Source organism: Rhincodon typus, chromosome 6, assembly GCF_021869965.1.
Source record: "Rhincodon typus isolate 14 chromosome 6, sRhiTyp1.1, whole genome shotgun sequence".
Taxonomy (NCBI): Eukaryota; Metazoa; Chordata; class Chondrichthyes; order Orectolobiformes; family Rhincodontidae; genus Rhincodon; species Rhincodon typus.
In genome coordinates, this window is record NC_063337.1 from 38,133,680 (window position 1) to 38,147,442 (window position 13,763).

The 13,763-nt window shown below is 41.8% G+C and overlaps 1 long non-coding RNA gene across 1 annotated transcript; it reads right to left on the reverse strand.

Annotated features, from left to right (window-relative positions):
- Positions 1–573: 573 nt before the first annotated feature.
- LOC125483269 lies at positions 574–11,485 on the reverse strand. The gene is made up of 3 exons (XR_007262215.1): positions 11,195–11,485; positions 783–858; positions 574–691 (listed from the first exon to the last, which is right to left on the reverse strand). It is a non-coding gene; the product is annotated as an uncharacterized LOC125483269 (long non-coding RNA).
- Between the last annotated feature and the right edge of the window lie 2,278 nt (positions 11,486–13,763).

The window sequence follows — 13,763 nt, forward strand, 5'->3', positions numbered from 1 at the left end:
TGAAAGAAGAACTTGCTACAACAATGCTTGAGCTTGACATTCAAATCAATGAAAGTCAAACAGTTCAGTTGGTCAATTGCTTCTAATTGGAATTGTTAGCATTGCACATCTTCCTGTGGGACAACCTGTAAAAAACAGGGTCTAGGCCTGAAACGTCAGCCTTCCTGCTCCTCTGATGCTGCTTGGCCTGCTGTGTTCATCCAGCTCTACACCTTGTTATCTAACATTGAGGTTAAATCCTTTAATCAACAAATATGTTCCTGTAACTGATGGACATTTTATTAAAAGCAAGGCTCTATGATTTAGATTTAAATTTATTTGTCACACGTACTAAGTATAGAAATACATAAGTACGGCAAAAAGTGTACAAAGTCAACATTCACTGGCACCTTCTTAGTTACAAGAACTAGAATTAAAAGATTTAATAGAGCCAAAAAGTAAGCAAGAAAGACAAGTCCAGGTCTCAGAATCCACTCTCACCACCAGCTGCTGCTGCCTCACCGCCCCTGCCTCACCGGCCCGCTGTCACCGGCCCGCTCTCGCTGCCGACGTCGGTCCAGCCCACACTCGATCCACCGTCACCAGCTCGCATGTTCAGCTCCTGCCGCGTGGTTCCCAGTCACTACCCGAATCTTTCTCAACTCTTTAGGTAGGTTGTTAAAAGGGCGGGCAGTTGGGTGGGATAGAATTACTACAAAGAGGAGAGAGAAGAAGAAGAAAAATGAAAGGAAAAGGAATAGGGAACTGGCAAGCAGATTGAAGCTCTGAATGGAGCAACTTACCCTGCTGCCATCTTTGCCATTGACAGATATACTACCATTTTATATACAGGGGGTGCCCGATCTCCAGACATCTGACCTAAGAACACAATCCCATATAGAGGTGTAATTTTAGAGATCCAACATATGGACATTTTCTATACATGCAAACAGCTATTTTATGTTGTCTTGCATTGTGTTCTGAACTGCATACAAATTGACCTGTGAATTAACTCGAGAACAGAATCTGTTTGCAACCTGGGATTGCCTGATAGATACATATTTTTGTATGTGGGTACATTAAATTATTATAAATTTAACACAATTTAATCTAGTCAGAAAGAATACAGAAGTTTTAATTAGATTTTATTGGTTATCATATTTGATTCCCTTTTATTGCTAGAACTTTATCGATTTCTTGTAAAAATGTTCTGTGTTAATGCTTAAAAAAGAAATAAAAATAGTTTTCAGAATGAATACATTCTAAAAAGCAACCTCATCCTGTTTGGCAAGTGTTCAGTTTTAATATTGCATTGCTAACATTTTGTTCTCAAAATTGTGCTAAGTCATGGTATTTTCAGTGTCTGTTGCTTTTGCAAAACAGTGAATGATACAGTGTAATGATAATTAAAGATAATCAATGTATAAGAGGCAAAAGAATTACCAACAGCACATCTTAAGCGGAACGCAGCAGGTCAGGTAGCATCAGAGGATGAAGGATGTAAACTCAAAATGTTGACTTTCCTTCCTCTGATACTGCCTGACCTGCTGTGCTCCCCCAGCTCCACACTGTATTGACTCTGACTCCAGCATCTGTAGTTCTTGCTATCTCCGAGCACATCTTAGGATATGTGCCAACATTCCATGCAAGTTCACGCCTTAACCATATTTGCAATAAGTATTTTACTTAAACAATCCTGTGTTGTCCCCTAATGTCACTTTTTTCCTGAAATATTTATCATTTTAATGTTGACTTTCTGAAATAATGTTGTCAATTTTTAGAATGCAAATTTAGATGAGTAATTTGCATTAAAATGGAACTTGAAAGACTCTCTAAAATATGTAACTAGAATGAGTGCAAAACTTGCTGCTGTTGTGTAAGGCGGACGTCTAGCCCTGAGCCACTTGGTAAGGTTGCAATGTCAGCAATCATAGATATGAGAAGAAATCACTTGATTTGGAAAACCAAACAAACACATGATGGAAAAAACAAATGTGATGAGAACTTGGGGTTAGAGAAAAGATCTGTTATAGTTGAGAGACGTTAGGAAGAGAAAGGGATAGAGGCTGCCAGATTGTCTCAGTTGGGAATTTCTTTGAGTTCTTCACATCTACCATTAGAAAATACCAGAAAAGATCTTTTCAAGAGCTTGTTCATGATGTAAAGGGAATTTCCAGATTATCTTTGCCCTCCAGATGACTCCATAATATTAGGAAGATTTGGCTGGTGAGAAGGAGAGATGTTCATCTGAAACTAGCAATGCCCAATCAGGTGAGCTTTCTACCATGTGCACACTAACTTTCAGCCCAGAACCCGGAAATCACAAAGGTGGCTGTTATAGGAGACACTCAGTTGGCGTAAAGAATCAAGGTAAGGAAGTTCTTAAGCAAATAATATGTTGAAGGAATGACAGCTGGGAATTGAAGAGGAGTTGAGGTGTAAATATTGCTAGCAAACTTAAAGGTTTTCGGAATATGGATGCAAACAGAAAACATCAGATCTGGCACAGTCCACCATGAATGCCCAAATCTTCCATTCTGGCATACAAGATTAGCAGCAGACATTGAAATGAGCATCATTTCCAATTGGAGGTGAGGCCCCTTCTCTCACAATTACAGAAGCAAGTCTAAGGAGCTTGGCAAATCTTGTGAAGGAGGCAGGCATGAAGTTTACATCCCCAACATTCCCTTAAGGGATCAGAGGTCCTGGTACCATATTTAAAGAGTACCCTGGCAACTATTCATTCCCTACAAGCCAGGAGCTACCTGCTGATAAATGTAGTGGTTCTTCCACCCTGTCCCAGTCAGCCTATCTCACTTCTCCAAACAGACTTATACCCTTAGTCTCCTTAATCCAGCGTCCCTCCCTTAGTCATCCTCCGTTTCCCATCCAACTTAAACTACCACCACCCAAACTCAACAAATTTTGGCAAATGCTCTCCAATGAGGGCAAAGTAGCAACTACTCCAATGTCCAGGAAAATAACTACATCACCCATTGCATGCCATTTTTCTACAGCCTCAAAACTGAAGGCATGTATTGCTCATTCGTGTCAACTTAATTTTGAAGGGGAGCTTAAATCTGGTGAACTGATAAATGTAAACAAAAGTTTTTGGGATCTCAACCCACTTTTAAAGTTCAGAAAATTTTGTTACAAATTTTCATCATGCTGTCAGGAGTCTTATTTTTGGCCACCCACTCGATTAGGATCCATTATCCACCTGGCTTTCTGCTCCTGGAAACAGCACAATATCCTATCTTACCACCAGTTACCATGACAAAATGTGATAAGACTGTGTACTGTGCACACCTAAAAGAGTAATATCCCTTGCTAATATGGTCGTTGGCCATAAAATGTCTGACTGGTCAAATGTTGGTCTATTCTCTGTTCATGTTGAGTGGAAATAATAGGTTATTGTTAACACTGTATCAAGAATGACTAGATCACCTGAAATAATCAATTCTGATCCTGAATTCGAAGTGTTTATCTTCTTTATTCTAGTGACTTAGACAACAGACAGGAGGTACACCTGTAAAAACCTTTACCTCATGAGATCAAACCTTCACACTTCTGCACCCAATTCAAACTGTAGTGGAGGGAAATAGTTCAATATTCTAATCAATTGTACTTCTGACCCTGCTGGAGAACGCAGGGCATTCTTGTTGCCATTAATACGGTGATGATTTCTATTCACCATAGGAAATATAACCATGCATTTAAAAGACATACCTTTTCAATTTAATGAACTCTGATTCCCATCAGATGTTACTACTGGACAAGTCAGATCCCAGAATTAAATCATGCTATAGTCATTTTATCTAAAGGATCTTTTATAACAAAATTATTGATTAATGTCTTCCCTTTGCACAAAAGACACTATAGGATATCTGTTCCGTACTTGGTTCCTCAGTAGACTGGTCTTACAAACCATTTTGTAAATGCTCCAGAAAATCAGCTGCCACAGTATTATTGCTTATGTGGTTTGTTTAGTCCATACGTAGACTAAAGGCACCCATGATTACTGTAGTAGCCTTGTTGTATGTATTTCTAATTTCCCGTTTAATATCATCCCCTATGGCACAACAACGGTTTTGAGGTATGTAGACAACTCCCAATAATATTTTCCACTCTTTGTTGCTCCATAGCAAATGATTTCATACCTAGATTTTCTGCACTATCATCTTATCTCACTATTGCACTGATTTCAGTTTTCATCAACAACGCCATCTTCCTTTTTGCTTGTCCTTCCTTAGGATTGAATACCCTTAGATGTTCAGTTCCCAGCTTTGGACATCCTACAACCTTTGTAACTGCAATTACATTGAACCCATTTATGAGTATTCACACTGGTAATTGATCTAGTTTATAGCACGTGCAAATGCATCACACTGATGATCTTCAATTAGTATTCATTGTAATTCTTAGCATAGTCTGGATTATTTAATAAATCTTGTCTAACATCTGAATCACAGATTGGGCATGATATTCTGAAGCTTGCAAGCATGGGCTGGTTCATCACAGTCAGCATGAAGCCTGTTGCAAATGGTCAACAGGAAATGTTTGATACAGTCTGCCACTTGTGGGGACACATCACCTACACATTTGGCATTACACCAGCGTTGAAACTCATATCGCAAAAACTCATTTGTGTGGTGGGCAATATGTCATTTTGGCTTGATGGCAGTATCCTGTTATTGGATAAAACTTACCTTTAGGTTTATTGCATAAAATTCGGTCATGGAGACTGCAAATCTCTGCTGCATTCTGGTGGCATCACCCTGAATAATCAGACTCTATATGCCTGGTCTGAGAACTAAGATGGACAGTTCCAGCTGCACCTCCATGCCAATAATGTCCTAATCAATCAGTACCCTCTTTTCATCCTGCATAAATTGGTGTCTCTTTTTTTCCAAATCTATTTCTTGCAATCTTGTCCTGAAAAGTGCAAGACAAAAATTTTTGACTTTGTGTCACCTTTTAGCATTATTTAAAATCTTACAAGGTTTTCGCAGAATCATTTGTTGCATGGACAGCATTCAGGTCCATGGGGGAGTAACTCAGGGGTACAATCAGAGAGAGCCTGCAGTATTAATGCATTTACGGGAGGAAGTCTCACACTTAATGACAAAAATGAATTCACCAAAGAATCCATTCATTTTGTGGGACTTAACAGTGAAAGCATGATGGTAGATCCTCAGAAGACTAAAGCCATGACAGAATTTCCAACTCCAAAGAAAGCCCAGGATATTCAAAAATTCTTAGGTATGATGAATCACATGGCAACATATTTGCATAAGTTAGCATCCATTACAGAAGCCTTGAGACGTCGTCAAGATGTCAGAAGGATGGTACTTCATCAAGGGAACATGTTTCAGAAGATTAAACAAATGTTGATGTCTACAGATGTCTTAGCACATTATAATGCTTATTTTTAATGACATCAGCCAATGCTTCAGTCACAGTCAACAGTACTACTCTTCCAAGAACAGCTGGATAGGTATCACAAACCAATTTATTATATGCCAACAGCATCATCTGACACAAACATGATATGATGTGACTGAAAAGGAAGCTCCTCAGTTATTTGGGTTTGTGAGAGATTTTCAGAAGACATTATTGTTTGAAAATGATGATTGAAACAGATCACAAACTTTGGTTTCTGAAATGGACAAGAAAGAATTTGCAAGAACGCATCTAAGGACGCAAAGGACTTTGTCTTGAGATTTGTTTATGAAACTGTCCATACGTAAAGAAAACTACAGATGATGGCAGATGTGGTCTCCAGACTGATGGTTGACAGCCTCACCAGTTGTGAGTGAGGGCTGAATCTTATGATATTTTGTTCGTGTCAATTTCATTGAGGTTTATAGATGCTTTTCTCTGTGAGGCCTAGCAATATTTCTCAATATATTGTCCCAAACCTCCCTTATTAACTACCTACCCTGCCCCATGATGTTCCACATTGGTAATTGCCAGTTCTATCACTTGCCATTAGACAGAACGTGCCATCCTTTTGGGATCCCAGAACAGACTGATATTGCTGACACCAGTGACATCTTTATAAAACTGTTATAAACCCAGTAAATTGTTGGCAGTCCAATGTTGCATTGCACGATTTGTCACTTTTTCCCCAGGCTTGCTAGATGGTGAAAATTGGCATTTAATTTGTAGACAGGGACCTGGAGGTCAACTGGGTTATGCAGAGGGCAGACATTCACTTGCCCCAAGATTGGAGAAGAGGCCACACCACCAGACCCAGCAGTCTGGTTTGAGGTCATCACCAAGGTCAGTATGGTCTTCACAGTCTGAAGGAATGCATAACAATGGCCAAAGAAGACTGATGACTTCCTCTGTTGTCCCAGGGTAAGAACCACTATCTTCTATCTTCTATCTTCTCTCACACAAACTCTATATCTGCTATTGCACTCACTCCCATCAAGGATCAAGCTTGCTATCATAGTTGCCTGCAAAATCTTCCCTCATTCACTGTCTTCATACACCTCACCTCACCCCACCCCACCCCACCCCACAAACACCATCCCTGAATTAACCCTGAATGCCCACTGTGCCTCTTACTTATTCCAGACATTTACCACCTTTCCCCCATCTGCACCAACATTAACATTGTGATACCCACTTACAACTCACTCAATCGTACATTTTTCTCTCATTCCAGGAAAAGACAGCCCAAAAAGGGAAGAAAGTGCTTGGATCTGTGGTGGAGTGCCTGACATTAGGCTTTCCCACCACCCCCACCCGCCCCTCACCACACCCGCTTCCCCCACAACAAAGATCCCAACCCTCACAGGAGAAGGCCAGAACTGTTCCTGTTGAGATAGGGAGACATCCGTATCCTTCCAACTATGTAAGCATTTACCATTCTTCATTCTAGTGCAGATCTTATATCAACCCTACTGTCAGTATCTCTTCTTGTACACAACATGTAACCCTAGGTGATATGCTTTCTTTTGTGCCTTTGTGTACAGTATCCAGTGTCTCAGTGATCAAAGGGGCTATCCTACAAGAAAGGCCTTCTAGCACCTCTCAGGAGGAAATCTCAGATGCTTTGAAGAAGCATCAGCGAGGCTTACTCCTGTATCCCCTGCAGCTCAATACTGACACTGCAGAGGAAACTTTTTAGCTAGGTTGGAGTCAGGAGCACATCATTGCCATGTCTGTACAGCTGGCAGGGGATGAAACACCCAGGTCACTGGCACATGGAGGATTGCTGGAGGACAAGTAACAGCTCAGCCCCAGGCAGGAGAAGACACCATGGTGTTGGCAATCAGGAACTTTGTGCACATGCACCGGAAGAAACAGAAGCACTGGACAGGTGTGTGGTACCTTCACAGCCGAGAGGCTGCAGGACTACGGTTTTACTATGGGGACAAAGCTGCTTCAAGCATGTGATTGTCTGGCTGCCTCCATGGACAGGTTGACAGCTGCCATGAAGACCAGGTCCAGTACCTGAGGGTCTGCTGGAAAGGCACACGACTTAACTCCATTGTGCTTGTCACTGGTCCTCAACAGCAAGGCAAGGTAATTTGGAGAGGCCATCTTGATCTCAAAAAAGTGCTCTCTCCTCTCAAGGAGACAAGGCAGTGCCAGGAGGCACACAGCCAGAGGAGGAACTACCTACAGGTCCCTCAGAAGTCTCCTCTCAGGACACTCTAGAGGTGCCTTCCACCTCCAAAAACAGAAATCAATGGAGAAATTCAACTGGTCTGGCAGCATCGTGAAGAGAAAACAGAGTCCACTTTGCAAGTCCAGTGACCTTTCTTTAGAACTTGAAGCAACTATTGGTATTTATGTTGATTATGGGATTTGGGGAGGGGTTGGGTCAGGGGAAGGAGTGAGAGGATAGTGGAAACAGAGTCCAGAGAGAGACAGAAATGAAATGGATAGGCAGACAAAGGGACTTCTAATAGTAAGAGGGAAGGAGAGAAGCTAGATAGGTGATAATAGGGACTATGAGTAGTTGTATGGAGGTTATGGGGGTAGGTAAAGGACAAAGAAGGAGGTTTGATGTTCTGAAATTGTTAAACTCAATGTTGAGTCCTGAAGTCTGTAAGGTACGTAAATGGAAGATGAGTTGTTGTTCCTCAACACCTTTCTTCTCTCTCTCTGGGTCCACAACCATACCTGAATGAGTAGGGTAAGTGCCTTGACCTGAGACGGTGGAAAACCCATTGATGGCCCTTCAATGGATGACAATACTGCACACAAACCCATTCTCTGCAGGCCACACACACTCATGGTTGCAGCCATTTTCTGTTCCATTGCAGAGTTGCAATTTCTAGGATGATGGAAGGTGTTAGTGAGCTCTCCTCAGACAGTAATTTCCAGGCTCCATCTTAACATGTTGGCAAGGCTCCAAACACCCAAATTTCTTTTCTGGTAGCCCTTTCTGTGAACCCCATAGGCTTTGCACCTCCTAAGATCTCTACCCGACCAGTCTGTATGAGCCTGCACCTGCTCACCTTACCCCCTTCATTCCCCGGTAACCATGTCAGTGTGATCATATACTGTCCCTACCCCAAATCCAGGGTGATCATTTCTGTGGATCCTCTCCCGAATGATGCTGGAATGGGTGGAATGACTAAATAATGCTTGAATTCTATCTTCAGTCAAGTGTCAAGTAGTCTTTATTTGTCATTGACAAGGAGACAACCTCTACTAGACATGCCAAAAGATTTCTGCATTAATACTGGTATTCTTGGCCTTTTGTACATTTTTAGAGCCATCAGACAGTTTCACCAATCATGAGTGACCACGCAATTTATAGCTCCCAATCATTTCTCAGACATGTACACACATCTGTTATAACCAATCACAAAGCAGGTTGTAGTCTGAACTGTTTGGGAATTACATCATTCTCTTGACCCTTGATTCTGCTGGGTCTGCAATTGCACCTGCATCCTGTTATTTGCATAATGTTTACACATTGTCCTACTTGTGTTGCAATGCCATCAGTATCACTCAATTTTAACATTTCCTCTTTCAATTTCGTTGCCAGCCACGCTTTACTGCATCCTCCTAAAGCATATACATTAACCACCCTTTCACAATTGTCATCCCTTTGGGTCCCTGTCTGCAGCTCCCAATCCTCAAAGATTCCTAAAGCATGGAAACAGAACCTTCGGACCAACTCGTCCAGGCCAATCAGACATCCAATCTGACTTAGTCCCACTTGTCAACATTTGGCCGATATCACTCCAAACCCTTCCTATTCATATACCCTTCCAAATGCCTTTTAAATGTTGTAATTGTACCTGCCTCCACCACTTCATCTGGCAGCTCGTTCCATACACGCACCACCCTCTCTGTGAAAAAGTTGCCCTTCAGGTTCCTCTCAACTTAAACCTATGCCCTCTAGTTCTGGACTCACCCATCCTAGGAAAAAGATCTTGGTTATTCACCCTATGCATGCCCCTCACCATTTCATAAACTTCTATGAGGTTTCTGATGCTCCAGGGAAAAAAGTCCCAACCTATTCAACCTATAGTTCAAACCCTCCAGTCCCAGCAACATCCTTGTAAATCTTTTCTGAACTCTCTCAAGTTTAACAACATCCTTCTTATAGCAGGGAGACCAGAATTGAACGCAATATTCCAAAAGTGATCTCACCAATGTCCTGTATAGCTGCAACATGACATGCCAACTCCTATATTCAATGTTCTGACCAATGAAGGCAAGCATGCCAAATGTCTATTTCACCATTCCATCTACCGATGTCTCCACTTTCAAGGAACAATTCACCTGCACTCCTAGGTCTCTTTGTTCAGCAACACTCCCATGAATTAGTTCCCACAGCTGTAGCCCACTTTATTCCTTTACCCCTTGTCTTTATTGGACAGACCTGATGAACTGATTGTGGCCCACCTCTTTGAGTGACCTAAGTGGACAGCCCTGAGTATGATGTGCCTATATCTCTGACTGATGTATATACTTGTCCCTGATTGTGGTAACTCTAACCCCAGGAGGATGGAGCCACAGAGCTGACTGTGTCCCACTCCTCAGTGGCATGGAAGCCTGGACTGAGAAAACTCTGACTGGACACCTGACTGTGGCCAAGCCCCTAGGCTGAGCTCAGAGGTAGCAACTGGCTTACTGTGCCAGGACCTCTGACTCCATGACTTCACCTTAGACCACCCCCCTTGACTTTGAGACATGGCGTTCCGTTTGAATTTATTTTCCACGCCAAGATGTGGTGCAGTGGTTTGAGATTGATGTTGCGATGTGTCATATAGCAAGGTGCCTGCCCTCTTGACTAAGGACTGCTGACCAGCAAGACAAGCTCTGTGTCCCTGTGTTTATGCTAAGAGGCAAGGCAAGGAAGGGAAACTGTGAGCATGCAGGTAGGCGTCAAGTGAGTGATCGCTAAGAGAGCAATTGAACAGTCCTGAGATGCAGCCTGGTCCAGCGTGTGAGCTAGATGCATGTCGCTGCACACAAAGTGTCCTTGCAGCAACATGACAATGACAGGTGCACAACAGCCCAAAGTGTAACTTTAAAATGCAGAAGCGGAGTGGAGTGGTGCCATGAGTGTTCTGAGAGTGTGGCAGTTGTCAGAAGCCAAAATCCACAAATGTGGGTGCATGCAGCTGATGTCCCGGACCGAGCCCAGAGACTTTATTCCCAGATGTCGAAGATGGCAACCCAGAAGTGGCGATCTGAAGTCTCCAGTTACCTGATCAAACTTTCATGTTGGGAATTGTTGATGTCCAGTTCCCTCATGGTGGGTGGTAAAATAAGAAGTTGCATATTAATAAGGTGTGGAGCTGGAGGAATACAGCAGGCCAGGCAGCATCGGAGGAGCAGGAAAGTTGATGTTTCTGGTTGAGACCCTTCTTCAGGTGAGATTGTTTGTTAATGAGGCTGTTAACAAGCAATAATCCCCCTTAAAGGCATCTCACTGCCCTTTGCATGTTTGTTTCAGATCTCCAGCATTTTTATGTTTTATGTTATTGTCAGGGGCTTTAGCCTTGCTTCTCCACGGGGAATTCAACAATGGCGCCATTGTGATTTTTTTCTCCTTTCTTCCCTGTTCTGTTTTTGGCCCTAGCCCAAGTTTTTCCATTTTTCCTCACTTTTCCTTTTTGCGTGGGAATGGCACCTGATATCTCAATGACCCTTTGGCTTTTATACCCAATTTGAAAACCAACAGATTGCTCACATGAAGTATTGATGGCCGGTCAAAAAATCTTATACTCACCGTTCAGCCAGCACTGTTTGTATCATGATTTTGACTCCTAGAATTACAGGTGGCTTCTGTACTGCTTCAAATTTTGTGAGGCTTTTTCATGGTCTTCACATTTGCGTCACTAACTTCACATCATCTCAGCAAAACCACAGACAATCACCATATTGTGGTTTTGTGTTCAGTCATGCAAAATTATCAGATATGCACTGGGACTAGTAAATAGACACGGGTTCTATTTATTTACTGATTGGATCAAATTATTACATAGGTTTGTTATATACATTCAAATAACTGCTGTTACAGAAAAACACTCTTTCATGTAGTTAGACTGACAAAAGCTGCTAGTCACATGTTACACATCCTAGTTACTTGTTTATTAGCATGTCCTCTCTTAAATGGTATCACAATAGATTGAAACTGCTTCCACTATACTGTCAGGTAGCGCATGTCAGATCCTAAACACATGCTACATAAAAAAGATTTTCCACATTTTCCATTGCTTCTTTTGCCAATTACCTTAAATCTGGGCCCTCTGAATCTTGGTCCTTCCACCAATAGAAAGCGTTTCTCCTTATCCAGACCCTCATGATTTTTAACACCTCTATCAACTGTCCTCTCAACCTTCTCTTATGAACATACGGACAAATGAATTAGGAGCAGAGATTGGTCATTCAGCCCTTTTAGTCCTTTGAGCCTTCTCCACCAATCAATAAGATCATGACTGATTTGCTTACCTTTTAAATTCCACATTCTCATCCACTCCCAATAACCTTCCACCCCTTGCCTAACAGAAATTGACCTACCTATATCTGAAAAATATTTAGTGACCATCTTTGCCATTGTCTGAGGTATGGGGTTCCAAAGTCTCACATCGCACTGAGAGAAAAACATTCTCCTCAGGTTGGTTCTAAAAGAGGAATACCTAATTTTAAAGCACTGCTCAATCGTTCTTAGCTCATTCATTTCTAATTCTGCTCTGAATCTGTTCCAGCTAGAATAAAGTAAATGCTGCACATCACAATGGACTATATCTTCAGTGTAAAAATGGGGCTTCATCTCCACAAGGACAGTGAAGTGGTCAATTTGATCAATATTGCCATCCACAGGATTTGTTTCTCATCTTTGATTGTCCTTGAGAAGGTGGTGGCTGATTACCATCTTGAACTGCAGCAATCTATCTGGTGTAAGTACGCCTGGAGTGATGTGGATGGAAGGTCCAGGGTCATGACCTGGTAACAGTGAAGGTATGATAATATATAGTTCCAAGCCAGAGTGGTATGTGTGGTTTTGAGGGAAGCTTGCAGATGGTAGAGTTTGCATGAATCTGCTGTCCTTGTCCTCCCAGAAGCTTGCAGATTTGGAAGATACTGATGATGGAGCCTTGATATGTTGCTGCAGTTTCAATTTTATAGAAGATATTCACTCATCACTCACAATACGGTCTACTCAACACTGGTATAACTAACAGCAGATAGGAAGGCCACTTCAGAATTCTTCCACCTAGTCTGCAAGCTTATGAATATGTTTTTGCATTTAACTAAAAAAAACACTTCGGTTTTATTCATACCTCTTTGTATCAATCTTGTTCATTTATTCTCATTAAACTCTGACTTCTTGTCCTACTCTGCTTTTATCAAAATTTCTACACTACCCAATTGCCAGTACTTTTCTGTTTAGATTTCTAAATCTCTTTTCACCTGACCCATCTGCCCCTTGTTATACTTTAAAGCCCTATCCACATCTAGTTATACGATTTATCAGGAGATTAATTTGGATCTGGTTTAAGTGAAGCCCATCCAAACTTAACTTGTCCTTTCTCTTTACACAACTGACTCTGCCATGGGTTTTATGCTAACTAACTGCCTTTTGTCGCTTTCTTTGTGGCAGCTTTATGTCTCATAAGAGAACTCTGAGGAAGGGTCACCGGACCCGAAACATTAACTCTGTTTTCTCCTTCACAGATGCTGCCAGACCTGCTGAGCTTTTCCAGCAACTTTGTTTTTGTTCCTGATTTACAGCATCCGCAGTTCTTTTGGTTTTTATTTGGAGTATCTTTTGACTTATGGCTGCCATTTATCCAAAGAACATGTTGAAATACTGCAAATGTTATTGTCTTAAAAATGAGTGTACAGTATGCTGATGGGACCTTTGAGTTAGTGACCTTGTTCTTCCATGAGATTCCAGGAGCATATCTGAGCCAGTGAAGATGTAAACTCTTCAGCCTTTTCTCCTGCCCAGTGTATATTGTTCATACCTCACCGCAGAATAGAAGTTCTCTGAGGATGCAGGCTTGGTAAACTTGCTATTTGTCAGGCAATTTGCTATTATTCCGAGCTCTCTTATCAGGCTTGGACATAAAAGCTCTGTATTGATATCAGTGTCAGGTTGCAGATTGTTGGTGATTATGGAGCCCTCATATGTCAAGCTATTAACAACTTCCAACATGTTGCCAATGCTGATAGGTGGCAGAATAGCAGTATCCCGGACCGTGACATTTGTCTTCTGATGCTGATGGTCAAGTCAAAGTTTTTAGAGGTATGAAAGGGTCTGATCATTTGCTGCTGAAAATGTTCCTTCGTAT